This window comes from Amblyraja radiata, chromosome 19, assembly GCF_010909765.2.
Source record: "Amblyraja radiata isolate CabotCenter1 chromosome 19, sAmbRad1.1.pri, whole genome shotgun sequence".
Lineage (NCBI taxonomy): Eukaryota > Metazoa > Chordata > Chondrichthyes > Rajiformes > Rajidae > Amblyraja > Amblyraja radiata.
In genome coordinates this window covers 33,680,860-33,698,039 of record NC_045974.1, presented here as the reverse complement: position 1 = coordinate 33,698,039, position 17,180 = coordinate 33,680,860, and positions in this window count along the sequence as shown.

Genomic DNA, 17,180 nt, shown 5'->3' with positions numbered 1-17,180 from the left:
GAAACTGGTGACTGTGTCTCCAACACGGAAGAGTTTAAAACATCCAACAGGAGTTATGCAATGTGCATTCTATTTAATAATTTTTTTTAAATGCCTTGTGCGTGAGAAATTGTGTCTCACTAATTTGATTGAGTTGTTTGACGCAGGGAGCAAGTAGATTGGCAGTGGTAGACATTGCGGTGATGTGGTAGACATTGTATACATGAAGTTTAGCAAAGCATTTCGCAAGATGCCATACGGTGGGCTGATCTAGCAGGTTAGATCACATGGAATCCAGGGTTAGGTAGGCAATTGAGTGTAAAATTTGCACGGCAGAAAAAAGAAGATAATGGCAGAGGGTTGTTTTTCAGACTGGAGGCCTGTAGCAAGTGATGCATGGCAGGGGTCTATTGGTGGAAGCATGGAATGCCTGATGCTGATTTACAAAAAAAACATACACAAAGTGCTGGAGTAACTCAGTGGGTTAAGCAGCATCTCAGGAAAATATGGATAGATAACATTTTGGGTCAGGTCTTCTTCATGGTCTATTGATGGTTATTATTTATATTAGAATTGATCTAATTCTGTAATAGATATGAATGTAGCTGACATGGTTAGTGAGATTGCAGATAACAGTAAAATTAATGGTTTAGGGGAGAATTATTTACGATTACAACGGGATCTTATCAAATGGGCCAATGGGCCAAGGATGTCAGATGGAGTTTAAATATGAGATGTTGCAATTCGGAAGACAAATCAAGTCCGGATCCCTGGGTGGATGAGAGAGACCTAGGGGTGCAGGTATATAGTTCCAGTTATAAGGTAATACAGATGGACAGGGTGGCATTTGGCATGTTTCTCCTCATCGGTCAGGATGTTGAGTACAGGAATTGAGATGTCCTGCTATAACTGTGCAACCCCTTGATAAGGCCACATTACTCTAAATGTGAACAGTTCAAGTCACCCTGCTGTAGGAAAGGTACCATTAAACTGGAAAAAGCGCATAAAAAGATGTATGAGGGTTCTACCTGGTCTAGGAGGTTTGAGTTATAAGGAAAGGCTGGATAGGTTAGGATTTTTTTTACCATGGAGCATAGAATGCTGAAGGGTAACCTTATCAAGGTTTATAAATCATGAGCAGCATAGGCAAGGTGAGTGGCCAATTTATTGTTTTACCCAGGATAAGGGAGTCTAAAACTAGAGGGTCTATGTTTAAGGTGAGAGGGGAAAGATTTAAATGAAACCTGAGAAGCAACTTTTTCAGGGGGTGTTGTGCATATTGAACAAACTGCCAGAGGAAGTGAGAGCGGCAGGTTTAATTACTATTTAAAAGACTCTTACAGGCCCACTTGACCGCCATTCTCGCACCATTTATGCGACCTGCTAGCTTGTGGGTAGCGCGTGGGTAGCGCGGGACGGGCGCATGGAGTAGTGTGAAGGAGTGGAGTGGCATGGACGAGTGTGGACTTCGTCCTGCACAAAATCTTTGCGTGCCACCGGCCTGTCACATAACTGACGGCCAAAGTGGGACAGGCCCAAGACCTTGGCGCGGCGCAACGTCTCACCTCCAACAGCAGCAGAAGCAGGCAAACGATCGCCGAGCTCAGCCTGGGCCTCACGGCCGTTGCGGATCGGGATCCACCCTCACTCCAACTCCCAGAGCGGGGCCAAGACAATTTGAGATAGACACAAAATACTGGAGTAATTCAGCAGGACCGGCAGCATCTCTGGTGAGAAGCAATGGATGACGTTTCAGGTCGAGACCCTTCTTAAGACTGAAGAAGAGTCTCGACCCGAAACATCATCCATTCCTTCTCTCCAGAGATGCTGCCGGTCCTGCTGAGTTACTCCTGCATTCTGTGTCTATCTTCGAATTACGTTACGTACTCCTGATGGCTGTGCGTACGCATGATGACGCGCGCGATTGTCGCACGACCGTCGCGCGTCAGTCACTACCGGCCTGTCGCGTAAATGACAGCCAAGTGGGACAGGCCCTTTAGAGAGTTACATGGATCGGAAAGGTTTGTAAAGATATGGGGCAAGTACAAGCCATTGGGACTAACTCAGTTTGGCTGGGTTAGTCAACTTGTTTGGTCACGGAGCCTGTTTTTGTGCTGTATGGCTCTATGACAAAAACACTCTAAGAAACAGAAGCTTCAACTAGTCCAACCGGACCTTTGAGTGTGATTCAACAATAATAAGATGACAGCTGATCCAATTTTGGCCAGTACGTCATTCTTCTACACTCTATTTTAATTCCCTGACACCTTTGTAGTTCATCTAAGAACATAAGTTATACAAATTCTGACACATTTACCCAGATGAATAATAATCAGAAATAATTGCCTTGGTTGGAACTTTTTATTGTTATCTTCGTTATTTGGTTATATATTAAGTAATATATGACCAAATGATTAAGATAACAATAACAAGTTGCAACCAAGGCAATTATTTCTGATTATGGTGCTATATTCCTTTCTGTGCATTACAGTTTATACAGTATTCCTGTTTACTGCAAAGATTTTTGGATGCCAGTTCGAGTTTGATAACACAAAGCTGAAAATAACCAAGGCAGCTAACAATGATTACTGTTTAAATCAAAACTTGCCATAATTTGGTATTTTTAAACAACCCAATGGAACGTAATGATTTCAATCACAGAAATAAATTGCAAAACCATCATTAACACCATATTAGGACCGAGTGCATCCTTATTATGTAATAGTGCCATGTACAGTTAATATATTTCTGATAGGTGTGGATTTATATTGACTCTATATTGTAGGATCCTAACATTTTGCTTCCTGTGATTTGAAATATGTCATTGCTCATTTGTGAAAAAAAGAAAAAAAAAGAATTTATTGTTTGCGAATAACCCATTTATAACCCAATAAATAACTGTAGTAAATAAGTAACATATGGTAAATGCCTCATCTCACGAGTGAAATCAGCTAATCTCCACTAACCAGCCAGAGGCAATATTTTCTATATGCGTTATCGGTAAGACTTGCAAAGAAAACACATCCATTTTATTAATTAATATGGACATCCCAAAGCATTATCTTGGCGAACCAGCCAAACTTGCAGGATAGCATTAACAATTACTCCCAGCACTTAGCCATGGAAAAATAATAGTGTCTAGAAATTATATGATGTAGATTGGAATTTCATCCTAAACCTGATCACTGAATATAATCCCCATGTAAGAAGCAGATATTGTCACTCATAAGTTTTATCATGGTCTATAATGGGCTGATACTTGGATAGAACAGGGCAGATACAGTGATATCAACTGCAGTACAAAAAGCACACGAGTGGTATCACTCACACCATCTTCTGCACTAAATATATGGTTTGTTAATAATAAAGATCTCTATTGATAGAGATTTGAGTGGGGGTTTGGGCTACGAGGAAGTTGCGGAGAGGATTTAAGGGGAAATATGCTATGTAAATGGGCAGAGACATGAGAGATAGAATATTATGTGGGAATATGAGAGGTCAATCAATGTGGCTGAAAATTGAATTGAATTGAATACATTTTTATTAGCCAAGTATGTATACAACCAAGGAATTTGCCTTGGTGCTTTGCTCGCAAGTAACAACATGATATACAATAAACAATTAAGAATAAAACATTATAATTTAAATATCTGAAGAATGAAATAAAATACCAGAACAAAAGGAGGCTACAGACTTTTGGTCATAGAGTAGAGCTACTGCTCGCGGGAAAAAAGCTGTTTTTATGTCTGGCTGTGGCGGCTTTGACAGTCCGGAGTTGCCTTCCAGAGGGAAGTGCTTCAAAGAGTTTGTGGCCCGGGTGAGAAGGGTCAAAGATGATCTTAGCCACTCACCTCCTGGCCCTTGCAGTGTACAGTTCGTCGATGGGGGGAAAGTTGCAGCCAACAACCTTCTCGGCTGATCGAATGATGGTTGCAGGCTCCGGATGTCATGCTTGGTGGCTAAGCCAAACCAGATGGAGAAGTCGAGGACAGACTCTATGATGGGAGTATAAAACTGGACCACCATTGCAGATTGTGGTTTCTCAGCTGCCGCAGGAAGTACATCCTCTGTTGTGCCTTTTTGACTGTGGAGTCAATGGTGTCCTCCCACTTAAGGTCCTTGGAGATGATGGTTCCAAGGAACTTAAATTACTTCACAGATGTGACTGTGGTGTTGTTGATGGGTAGTGGGGGGAAAGGGGAGGGGGAGCTCTCCTAACATCTACAATCAATTCCACTGTCTTAAGAGCATTGACCTCCAGGTTGTTGTGATGGCACCAGGCCACCAGCTGTGTCACTTCCTGTCTGTAGGCTGGTTCCTCCCCATCCTGGATCTGTTCAATCAGGGTTGTGTCGTCCACAAACTTGAGAAGATTGACAGAGGAGTTGTTTGTGTAGAGAGAGTAAAGGAGAGGAGAGAGTACGCAGCCTTACGGTGCTCCTATGCTGAGGGTCTGCGGGTCTGAGATGTGCTTTCCCAGCCTCACATGTTGCTTCCTGTCTGTCAGAAAGTTGATGATTCACTGACAGAGAGGTTCAGGTACAGTCAACTGGGAGAGTTTAGAGTGAAGTAGCTCTGGCACAATGGTGTTGTCGGTAGAGCTGAAATCCACAAACAAAACCCTCGCATAGGTCCCCTGGCGGTCTAGGTGCTTGAGGATGAAGTGTAGGCCTCGGCTGACTGCATTATCCACTGGTCTATTTGCCGTGTATGCAAACTGCATGGGGTCCAGCAGGAGGTTTATGATATTTTTCAGGTGGGCAAGCACATCTTTCAAGGGTCTTCATAATTACAGAGGTCAGTGTGACAGGCCTGTAGTCATTGTGACCAGTAATCCTTGGCAAGGACAGTGCAGGTTTGCAGGGACATTGAAAATGTCTGTGTAGACTGGTGCCAGTTGTTTGGCACAGAGCATGAGGGTAGAGGGGGAAACATTGTCCGGTCCTGGAGATTTTGGCTTTGCTGTTTCTGTCTATTGAATGTGCAGTAGAACTCTTTCAGGTCATTGGTCACCTGACGATTGTCCAAGGAGCGGTTTTCCAAGGGTGTTTTTCCTCTTGTAACTGGTGATTTCTTGCAAGCCCTTCCACGCTGAAGATGAGTCATTAGCTGAGAATTTGCTCCTCAACTTCTCATAGTACCTTTCCTTGGGTATTTCACTTGGGTAGTTTACACCCCAGTGGCAGGGGCGGAAAACCCGGAGGGGGGTCTGAGCGCACACGTCCCCCCCATGTTTTGAGAGGCGGGGGACATCCCCCCCAAGTTTTTGTCATCCGGATTTTAAAACCCAGTGAAATCTCTGCTTTCCGCGAGGCAGTGGGGGTGGGACTGATGATCGAGGGCGCCGATTGGACGAGAGAGACGTCAGTCAGCAGGCAATGGGGGCTGGTAACATGATGATTCAGCATGATGATTGGAGGAGGGAGAATGGGGGGGGGTGGGGGGGGGGGTTGGGACTGAGGATAGAGCGCGGTGATGGCAGGACAGGCATTATGTTTCATTTTGTAAATTTTTGAAGGTCCTGGCCTTAATTGGAAGGTGAAGGCTTAGATTAAGACCAATTAGATTAGGGACAATTCCTACCCAGGTCACTGCTGGGTGCTTTTGCAGTAACATCAAGGTGCATGCTGAGGTAAAATGCTTCAAGGTAAACTCCTTTCCTGTGCCAAGTGTCAGTGAGCGATGCTACTGGCTGCCATGATCCATGTCCTAGAATGTCACCTTTGATATCACCAGATAGTAGCTGAAAGATGAGTTTGTGCATGCACATGCATTTACTCTTTTAAGGGGATATGCACCTCAAACTAGTCTTAAATGTTCAAGTTGTGTGTTCCATTGGGATATCTGACGGGAAATTATGGAGGCTTCTAATTTAACTTTGGGCCTTCTTTTGTGCTTGATTACATGCACAAGGCCCACGATTTGTGATGTTTGTGTAGGAAGGAACTGCAGATGCTGGTTCAATCCGAAGACAGACACAAAATGCTGGAGTAACTCAGCGGGACAGGCAGTATCTCTGGATAGAAGAAATGGGTGACGTTTCGGGTCGAGACCCTTCTTCAGACTCACGTCTCTAGTCGAGACCCTTCTTCAGACTCTTATGATGTATAATTTTATTACTCTATAACTCTTATGACTCTATATACACTCTTATGATGCTTTGCATACTGTGCAGATCAACATATCCCACACAGCTTCAAATGGATTTTTAAAACAAATTAAATTGTTGATCTTTCATCGATTCAATAATAAATTTAGTCATCTTACAAGCTGTGCTGTAAGTTAATGTAAATAAACCCGGTGTAGCAATGTGCTGTGTGTTTGTTTCCCATCCACTCTGTTGAGTGAATTTAAGATATAATTAATGGTAATTATCACTGATGTTTAAGGTGACATGTCTGTGATAATTACCATAGAATCTTAAAACTCTGGACTTCCTGCTGTGTGGATGGCATCTCTGCATTTCCTATGTTCCTGTTTACTTTTTATTTTCCTGTTTTATTTAATTTTATAATTTTCATGCGACACGCGCACACACACACACACATGAATGCGCACACAAACGCACACGTGGAAGCACACACACACGCGCACACACATGCATGCACACACACTGATGCACAGACACACGCATGTACACACACGCGTGCACACGCACGCGGATACACACACACATGAATGCACACACAGAGTAAAACATACACAGAGAAAACACATCCACGCACACACACGCATTCTGTGATCGACCGGATATGGGTCATAATCTTGCATATGCTTGAACCAATAATTGTTTTAGAAAATCTCAGCAATTAATTTTACTTTTCTCCCTTTATGAGCAAATGTCTTTGTTTCCAACTCGGTCTCCTTCACAATCACGAAACTGAGGTGGGAGTTCAGCAAATTGTGGGAAACAATCTTTCTTTCCAGCCCTCTGTGATACTATACTTGGCATTCTGCACTTGTGAATCTGGAGAGTTATTGTTGGCTGGCTATTTTCCCATGAGGAAAATCACAGCCCAGTCCATTCCCTCTCTCATCTAATATCCAGACAGGTCAGCAGTTAAGGACAAGTTGCAAGAACCCTTGTCATTTTTATTCCTTCATAACCCAGAGTTGCTGATACTAATTGCAGTGCTCCATCACTGCTGTGACTGACGTTGACTCATTCAGGGTAGACCAGGATGTGAACCTGGAACTTTCTTGCACTGTATAATTCATCACACACCATGGTGCATGCTGCTTTGTCTTTCAATTCAAGCCTCCTGTACTTACAAACCCGCTGCAGGGAAGTCTTAATCGAACCTGGACTAAAACTGCTATCTATCTGACCGCAACACAGAATGACACTTGGGGAATGACAAAATGCATGGATAAGCTGGAAAGTTATTTTTCATTTTAAGAAACTGTCAAGAACTAAGGAAACACAAATGAATGAGAATTTCCTGGAGCATAGAACTGAGAATCACTACAGAATCTCTCACAGCAGTTTAATTTGTAAGTTTCAACAAGTTACTAGGTTTCGATTCTGAAAAGGCAGCACTAAATTGCCCAAGCATGTCCATGCATAAAATAACTATTTGATTTCATTTTATAATGTTACTCTGCCTTTGAACTAAAAGGATATGTCACAGCATAAAATGAAAGGCTGCATAATGAATATGGAGAGTTTCACTGAAGTCTAAGCCTACAGATAAAATTCTTAAATTCACATGTTGTTTCTCAATGACAAATTACTCCAAGCCAGACTTCTATAATTCTTATCCAATTGTGTTTTTAACACCAGAGAATAGTTGAAAGTTGAATAATAATATTTGTTTCATGTCAGCTGCATTTTTGTCTGAACACACAAATAGTAAACAGCTGTTCCCATGGAGGCAGGGATGCTCCCTTACAAACAAAATAGGTATTTCATGTTAGTCTGCACCAAGGAAGAAGATGCTGTGGACACAAAGAACTGCAGATGCTTGTTTACAAATAAGGACACAACGTGCTGGATTAACTCAGCTGGTCAGGCAGCATCTCTGGAGACAATAAGTCTTCTTCCGTGAATAACCACAATGTGATTTTGTAAAAAGACTGAATTATTTTCCATTAATGGGATATTAAAATAAAAACTCAACAAATGAGATGGCCAGAATCCTCTTAAAATAGTCAAAACAAAACATACATTAAAAAGTGATAGTGTGGAAGTAATATAAAAGTTGGCTCAACTTAATTAGATAAGTCACCAAGTGTATTGAATTGTAGAATTTTGTAGAAAGCACAGGGGCACTAATAATAATCTTCCAAATGCTCTCTGGAATTGGGGGTGGCAGAGAACTGGAGCATAGCAAATGTTACTCCCTTTTCCAAAAAAAGTGTACAACCCTGATCTCCATGCTGTATGTGAAACTCAAAGAGTGGTGGGTATATGGACTGAGCTAGTTGAGATAGTTGAGGCATGTAAAATAGTAAGATTAAACGAGAACTTACCAGTTTGAGGTTTGATCTGTATTTTATGAGGAGTTACGATGAGGGATTACGTGAAGACCCCGTGCAGCACGCATGCGTGACATACTTCAAAGCAGCGGTGTGGAATCACAGAAACAACACAATAATTGAAATAAACATAGTAACGATAAGGAGAACTAAGTTACCAGTTGATCTCTATAATTGAGGGTGGGAGCAGAGGGCACGTAATCCCTCATCGTAACTCCTCATAAAATACAGATCAAACTTCAAACTGGTAAGTTCTCGTTTAATCTACTATTTTACTTTGGAGTCACGTGAGTGACTACGTGAAGATTTTAAAGCTCTGTGATTTCAAACCGTGTAACAGTTCATACTTTGTGCCTTCCCCCACAGTGGGGATCACTGTGGGGGGATGTTTTGGTGTTGAATTTCTTTATGAATACTGTGTTGTATTTTTACTAGTGTGCTGCAAGGACATCAGAATTTCCCCTGAATAAGGGGATTAATAAAGTATTTATCTATCTTATCTATCTATCTATCTATCTATCTATCTATCTATCTATCTATCTATCTATCTATCTATCTATCTATCTATCTATCTATCTATCTATCTATCTATCTATCTATCTATCTATCTATCTATCTATCTATCTATCTATCTATCTATCCTTCACTCGCTGCCGAAGTCATCCAAGGGAGGAAGTATGTTATCGTAATCAAACATGAATCTGTTTATAAAACAATAATGGTATTTATTTGAAAACAAGAACAAAGAAAATAATGCTCCCCTGGGCTTAAATTATATGTTTGCAGAGTCTAAAATTCTTTCTGCAAATAAAACAGGTTCTGCTAACGGCTTGTTGTAGAACGTTTGAAAAGTTCTTTCCATGGACGACCCCGCTGTTGCCAGGATGTGGTCTAATGGCACGTCCTTTCTTTTAGCCGCCGACGTGGATGCTGCCCTGGTGGAGCGAGATGTGTAAATATCAGTATCCACTCCAGCAGCTCCCAGTACCTGTTTGAGCCATCTAGAGATGGTTTGACTCGACACCCGACCATGTGGTTTTTTGCGGCTGACCCATAGTGCTTTTTCTCTCCCTCGGGAATCTTTGGTTATGTTGATGCAGGTGAGTCATGACACATAAACGGGGGTCAGGTGGGTACGCCCGGAATTCCATAATAAGACCTGAAGTTCCTGGTCTGCTCTGTTTTACCAGCTCCTGAATGGTGAATGTTATTTGGTCTGGTGTTACGACCATTTTGTCCAGTCTGAATAAGTGAAGGGACTGGACCCTTTGTGCTGAGACTAACGCCATCAGCATGGCCGTTTTCAGGGTTACCTGGTCCAGAGTGAGGGATCTGGCTGGTGACCATCCCCTTAGGTATGTCAGGACAACACTGACATCCCAGATCTTGGTATACCTTGGTCTAGGGGGGTTTGAATTGAAGATCCATCTCATTAATTTGGTCACCAGCAGATGAGACCCTATGGCCTGTTGTCCTGGTGCCTGTCTTAGGTAGGCTGACAGTGCACTTCTAGCACAATTGATAGCGCTATAGCTCAGACCTTCATCATGGTGAAGGCTGGCCAGGAACTCCAGTGCATTTGTTATGGTGGTTGATGAGTAGGTTGTCCCTGTTCTCGAGCAGAATGTTTCCCATTTTCTTATGCTCGAGAGGTATTGTTTCTTGGTGGAAAGTCGGTGAGATGCTGTCATCGTGTCCATGGTCCTGTTTGACAATCCCGGTCCAGCAAAGGTCTTTTTAGAATCTGCAACCCAGTAGGTTTATTCTGTCATGGCATGGGTGACTTTCGCCTGACACCGGGTGAATCAGTAGATCTGGTCCTCTGGGAATGGTCATTGGTGTTTCAACGACCCTGTCAAGGACCACTGGGAACCATGGCTGTGTAGGCCAGTCGGGTACTACCAAAATGCCTGAAGCAGAGTCCATCTGTATTTTGCATAGTACCCGACTGATGAAGCAGAAGGGGGGAAAGACATAGAAAAAATAGTTCCCCAGTCCAGTGCGCATGCATCCATCGCCGCTGCCTCAGGGTCTGGTTCCCAAGCTACATACATCGGTACCTGGTGATTCAGTTGGGATGCAAAGAGATCGATATCTGGTGTGCCATATTACTTTGTAATTTCAGCAAATACTTTGGGGTTTAACATCCATTCGGTGTTATCATTAAACTGCGTGACCTGGTGTCTGCCACTGTATTTAGCTTACCTGGTAGGTAAGTTGCTGATAGCCAAATATGTTTGTCGACACACCATTGCCAGTGTGTTGACCAAATTGTCACATGATATCGATTTTATCCCGCCCATATGGTTAATATAGGCCACCACTGTGGTATTATCAATCTGCAAACGAACATGCAAATGGTGCATATTTGTACAATATGCTTTTAAACCATAGAACGCACCCAACATTTCCAAATAGTTTATGCCTAGTGTCTGTAGTAGTGATGATTCTAGATTAGTCCATCTACCACCTGTGCTGGATATGGTATTAGTTGCTCCCCAGCCTTGAGCACTGGCATCTGTTTGTATTGTTAATGTTGGGTTATTGAAAATGATGGGACTGGAACTATGCCAAATGTTCTCTATCCACCATTGTAACTCTGATATTGCTTCAATGGGCAATTTCATGGTTCGGTCAAAGTGTCCTGCATGTTGTTTTAACGCTTGCACCTTTGCTCTTTGTAAGTTTTGATAATACAAAGGTCCAAACTGGGTAGCTGGAAATGCTGCTACCATTTTCCCAATTACTCTTGCCACTTGACGGATAGTTGGTCGATTGTTAACCATTAATTTGTTACACGTTTGTGCCAATTCTGCAGATTTCTCTTTTGGCAACGTTACAGACATGTGGACTGAGTTAATTGTGAATCCCAGATAGTCCATAGTTGTGGATGGCGTCAACTTAGATTTATCTGGATGTATGACAAAACCCAAGGTTTCAAATAAATGTTTAGTAGCTAATACTGCTGAATTAGCTAATTCCATGGTTTTGCCTATTATCAAAATATCATCAAGATATGCCATGACAATATGTTTTTGTTTTCTTAATATTGCCAAGGCTGGTTTTAATATCTTGGTAAACAGTCTTGGGGATGATGTTAGACCATTAGGCAACGATTTGAACTGCCATTGTTGCCCCATTCGGGTAAATTTTAGGTATCTACGATGATCCTTATGAATAGGTACTGAATAGTATGCATCTTTTAAATCGATGCTTGCCATAAAGTATCCTTTGGAAATCAATTGTTTGGCACTCACAAATGTTTCCATTTTAAAGTCTATACACTTAACGAAAGTATTCAATGTAGTTAAGTCAATGATGATGCGACATCCACCATCTTTTTTGGTTTTGGTAAATATATTTGAAACAAATTTCCGAAGGTTCATGTTCAGATTTCTCTATGATACCCTTTGTATGTAACCTCACCAGTTCTGCTTGTCCCTCCCGTTTTTCTTTTAGTGAGAGGGTAAAACCCCTTTGGGGTGCATGCTGAACTGGTGGCATGTTTCCTTGAATTAATTCAATTTTATATCCTCGAATACTGTTAAGTATGTAACTATCAAGTGTGATAGTCCTCCATGCTTCCATAAACAGGTCTAGTCTTCCCCCTGTTAGCACAATCCCCCCACCTTTTATGTACTGGTAGGAACCAGATCCACCTACCTCCATTGTTATTGGTGGTGTATTCATTTCTACTGTTTCTGGTTCCTTGTCTGTCGAGGTGGTGCTGTTGGGGGGTGGCGCATTTTCTATGGGGCCCGCTCTGGTCCCTGTCCTAAAAAATACTTCCGGGGATGGTGTGCGGGCCCCGAGCTTTCACCAGTCCCATGAAGTTGACGGCGACTGGTGGATGCGATGGGGTACTGCCGGCTGGGTTGCGTGGTTCTGCTCGTTCTGGGTCCTGCCCTCATGAGGCCAAATGCTTTGGATTCCTCATCGAGGTCTTTGACTTGCTTGGGCAAGTCCTTGCCAAATAGCAGGATCTGTGGTTCTGAGGCCAGTGTTCAAGTTCAAGTTCAAGTGAGTTTATTGTCATGTGTCCCTGTATAGGACAATGAAATTCTTGCTTTGCTTAAGCACACAGAAAATAGTAGGCATTTACTACAAAACAGATAAATGTGTCCATATACCATGACATAGATATATACACACATGAATAAATAAACTGATAAACTGCAAATAGCGGCGTTCTACACAGTCCTGCAAATTTAGGATTGAGGGCAGGTCTTATTGCTTCTTTACGGAGGTTGTTAATCTCATACTGTGTGTTGCACAGTAGAGCCAGGGCATCTTGTTTGTTAGTTGTCATGTCTACCCCATCCACGGAACGAGCATAGGAGGAGATAGCCGACGTCAAGAGCTTCAATATTTTCTGCAGTTTTAATTCTTTGGTTCTGATACCCTGCCCAATGTATATCCAGATTTGACTATTGACGGCAGGTACATTGAGCGAAATGCAGTTTTCAGGAGGCGTGTAGAGGTCCAACGTTTCATTGACTACCTGTTCTTGCAGTGGTTTAAAGGACAGGTAGTCAATGCTGGCCGCCAGTTTAGGCTGTAACTGCCGTCCTGCTCGCGGTGTTGCTGCGTAGCAGTTCACCACTCCCAGCAGCTCCTCCTGTTCCTGTACCCCAAGCATACTCTCGGTATCTTCAGCCAGTGACCCCTGTTCTTGACCAGCCCAGTCCTGGTCGCCAACGCTCCCCTTTGCTGAGGGAGATGCGATGGCCAGAGCGTGGTAGTGCACTGGAGCGGGAGTGCCTGTGCTCCCTTGGCGAGCTTGCCCCATCTCCCGGAGCAAGTCTCGCTGGAGCATTTGGTCCATGAGCCTTTCCATTCGGCTCAAACGGCCACCTTTGCCGCTCTCAGGCGGTGAGTCTTCCGCACCGGACTCGTCTGAGTATACCGGCCGGTCCGACTTCCGTTTTGCCTTACCTCCAGCCCGCTGCTGTTGTTCAGGCTGTGCTATCGGCGCTGGGCTCGGCTTGGAATTGCTGTCGGTGACTGTGGACCGCAGCGTGTGCGGTCCAGGTGCCGCCGGTCGCCCCCCACTGATGGAACCCTCCTGTTCCGTTGGAGTCAAACGGGGTACGACCTATCTTGCTTGTTTTCCCTTGTTCATGATCCTGTGGTGAACAAAACAGAACAAGGGTTTCGAAAAAACACGACCTCAGAGTAAGTTACTTACCTGGAGGTCCCATTTTTAAACTTGTTGCGGGAGCGCCTGTACTCCCGTTTGTCGCTGTTGCACTGTGTGAGACACTATGTCACGCATGCGTGCTGGACGGGGTCTTCACGTAGTCAGTCACGTGACTCCGAAGTAAAATCACAACATTTAAAAGGCACTTGTTCAGGTACTTGGAGAGGAATGGTTTAGAGTCTATAGACCAAATGTGGCAAATGGGACAGGCTTTGGTGGGTTATCTTGGTCAGCATGGATGAGTTGGGCTGAAAGGCCTGTTCCCATGCTGCATCATTATGACTATGACTTGGCAGTGTTATGAACTTGTGGGAAAAAATGTAAGATTGCAGTAGGCAAATGCAGGCTGGTGAAATGGGTAAAATCATGGCAGATAAATGTAATGCAGTGCAAGTGAGATAATATATTTTGGAACAAAGAGTGAGGAGAGTCAATATTGAATAATTAATACTGTTTTAAAAGAGATGCAGCAACATAGAAACTTGATGTATGTGTGCACAAGTCATTGAAAGTATCTGAGCAATTTGAGAAAGTAGCTAATAAAGTTTATTAAAATTCTGGGCATTATTTACAGAGGTGTGGGTTATAAATGGGCAGTTATACAGAACATGGTACACAAAATTGCTGGGGAAACTCAGCGGGTGCAGCAGCATCTATGGAGCGAAGGAAATAGGCGACGTTTCGGGCCGAAACCCTTCTCTCTGAGGTCGTGTTATACAGAACATTCCTGAAACACTAGCTAAACTGGTGTATTGCATTCAATTCTGGGCACCGCAATATTGGAAGGCGTTAAAGATGCTCCAGAAAAGGCTTATGAGATTAAGGTTCCTGGGATAAGTTTAGGGTTAGGTTTAGGTTTATTATTCTCACTTGTACTGAGGTACGATGAAAAAAATTGTTTTGCATGCTACCTAAACAATTCAGATATACACAAACTCAAGTACAATAGATAAAGCAAAGGAGAAGATACAGAGAGCAGAATATAGTTCTCAGCATTGGAGCACATTGTAGCATGGAGAAAGTCCAATGTCCTCAATGAAGTAGAGGTGAATCGAACAGCAGCCTAGCTTATGAAGGGCCATTCAGAAACCTGATAACGGAGGGGAAGAAGCTCTTCCTGAGTCTGGTGGTGCGTGCTTTCAACCTTCTGTGCCTTCTGCAGGACAGGAACAGGGAGAAACTATAATATTTTGCCCTCCAGTAGTTGTGAAATAAAAGGGAAGAGAATTAAGAGTGCGAAGAAGAAAATCTTATTCTAGGCATGTGGTAAAAATTGGCCTGGGTCATGATGGAGGCAAGATTCATTGTGAGGTTTCAAGAGGGAACTACAGTTGCACAACCTTTTATCCGAAATTCCGGAAACCGAAAAGCTCCGAAAATCGGACATTTTCGGTCCTGGAAAAAAGGGAGGGTATATTGCCCGGGAGAGTAGGAATCCCAAGACCTAGTACAGTGAGCGTCCACCAAGGGTCGCCCGGAGAGGTTCCGCGGTCACCTCTCCGGGTGACCCTCGGTGGACGCTCACTGAACTAGGTCTAGGGATTCACAAAAATGCTGGAGAAACTCCGCGGGTGCAGCAGCTTCTATGGAGCGAAGGAAATAGGTAACGCTTCGGGCCGAAACCCTTCCTCAGACTGCCCTATCAGTCTCCCCTATCAGTCTGAGGAAGGGTTTCGGCAAAGGGAGGGGAGAGAAGGGAAAAGAGAGAGGAAGGATCTGCCGGATATGCTGTGTGTGTGTGTGTGTTTGTTTGGCGGAGTCTGAGGGGAGAAGGAGAGAAGGAGAGAAGGGAGAGAAGAAGGGAAGGGAGGGAGAGGTCCAGCGGCGGGAACGGATGCCTGGGTCCGGGCGTGAGCTGAGTCCGAGGTTTGTAAACATTGCTGCAACCCCCGGCCCGGCCCTCCGTGTATTGTTCACCGCGTCTTCCTGGAGAGAGGGGGGAGGGCGGGAGCCGGGGCTGCGTGCGTGAAGCACGGCGACTAGAGGGACGGGAGAGCTGCCCCGGGAGCGTGAGGGCACCTCCCCCTTCTCCATTCCCCCTCATACCCCCCTCCCCGTCTACCCCTTTCTTCCCTCTCTACCTCGCTACTCTCTCGGCCCGCAGCGATCTGCCGGACATGCTGTGTGTGTGTGTGTGTGTGTGTTTGTTTGGCGGAGTCTGAGGGGAGAAACGCCGGCACTAAGAGCGAGCGAACGCGCGGACAGAACGGACAAAAGCAACGATCATAGGTCGGAATAGGTGACCAAAGATCTTTGTAGGTGACATTTCGGGTCGAGACCCCTCTTCTGACTGACTCATGGGAAAGAGGAGCAAGAGCTATGGACGGTACTAAGGACAAGTGAATGGAAGATATGCCGATATCTCCCGTTTCCCTTTCCCTTGACTATCAGTCTGAAGAAGGGTCTCGAACCGAAATATCTACCAACGCCGCTCTATGAACGTTGCTTTCGTCCGTCTGTCCACGCTTTCGCTCGCTCTTGGTGCCGGCGCTTCTCCCCTCATGGCAGCTATTGAAAAAGTCGACCTGAAATATCACCTATTTCCTCCTATTATCACGTATAGGGTGATTTCACGAAAGGTCACTGGAGCGTAAATCCCCACTCACGTGACCGAAAATTTTAACTGGGGGACAAGCGTCACTTCCGGTACATGTTAGTGGATGGGAAAACATGCACTTTCACACCCGTTAAAAACATCGAAAACGGCCAGTTTTTGAGCTGCAATTAAGTGAGCCAGTCGGGGTGACCGTGAGGAACAGCTACCTAAATTTACAGTCCAAAGAAAAGATAGAAACTAAGGTAAATACAAGAGGGAGCTGAAGGTGTAAAAACGGCGGTAGTTGATTGCGGACATTTTTCGTGGAGATTTAAAGATCCAAAATATCGGGAATTATCGCGTTTGCTCGCTGCATTTCATCAAAAGTGGCATTATTGACTTTTTATCTTTATTCATTTGTTATATGAAAAGTGTTAAAAGTTAGAAACCCGTCAGTAAAATTGCAAAATCGCCCATGGTTCTCGGGTGGGTTTTAACATGCAAAATGAACACGCTTCTGAAGCTCCATTTACCATTTAAATAATCGTAAGCTTGCATCTCAGTAAAATTGATTTCCAAACGCATTGAGAGTTTACGATTATTTAAATGGTAAATGGAGCTTCAGAAGCGTGTTCATTTTGCATGTTAAAACCCACCCGAGAACCATGGGCGATTTTGCAATTTTACTGACGGGTTTCTAACTTTTAATACTTTTCATATAACAAATGAATAAAGATAACAAGGCCAATAATGCCTTACTTTTGATGAAATGCAGCGAGCAAACGCGATAATTCCCGATATTTTGGATCTTTAAATCTCCACGAAAAATGTTCGCAATCAACATCCGCCGTTTTTACACCTCCAGCTCCCTCTTGTATTTACCTTAGTTTCTATCTTTTTTTTGGACTGTAAATTTAAGTAGCTGTTCCTCACGGTCACCCCGACTGGCTCACTTAATTGCAGCTCAAAAACTGGCCGTTTTCGATG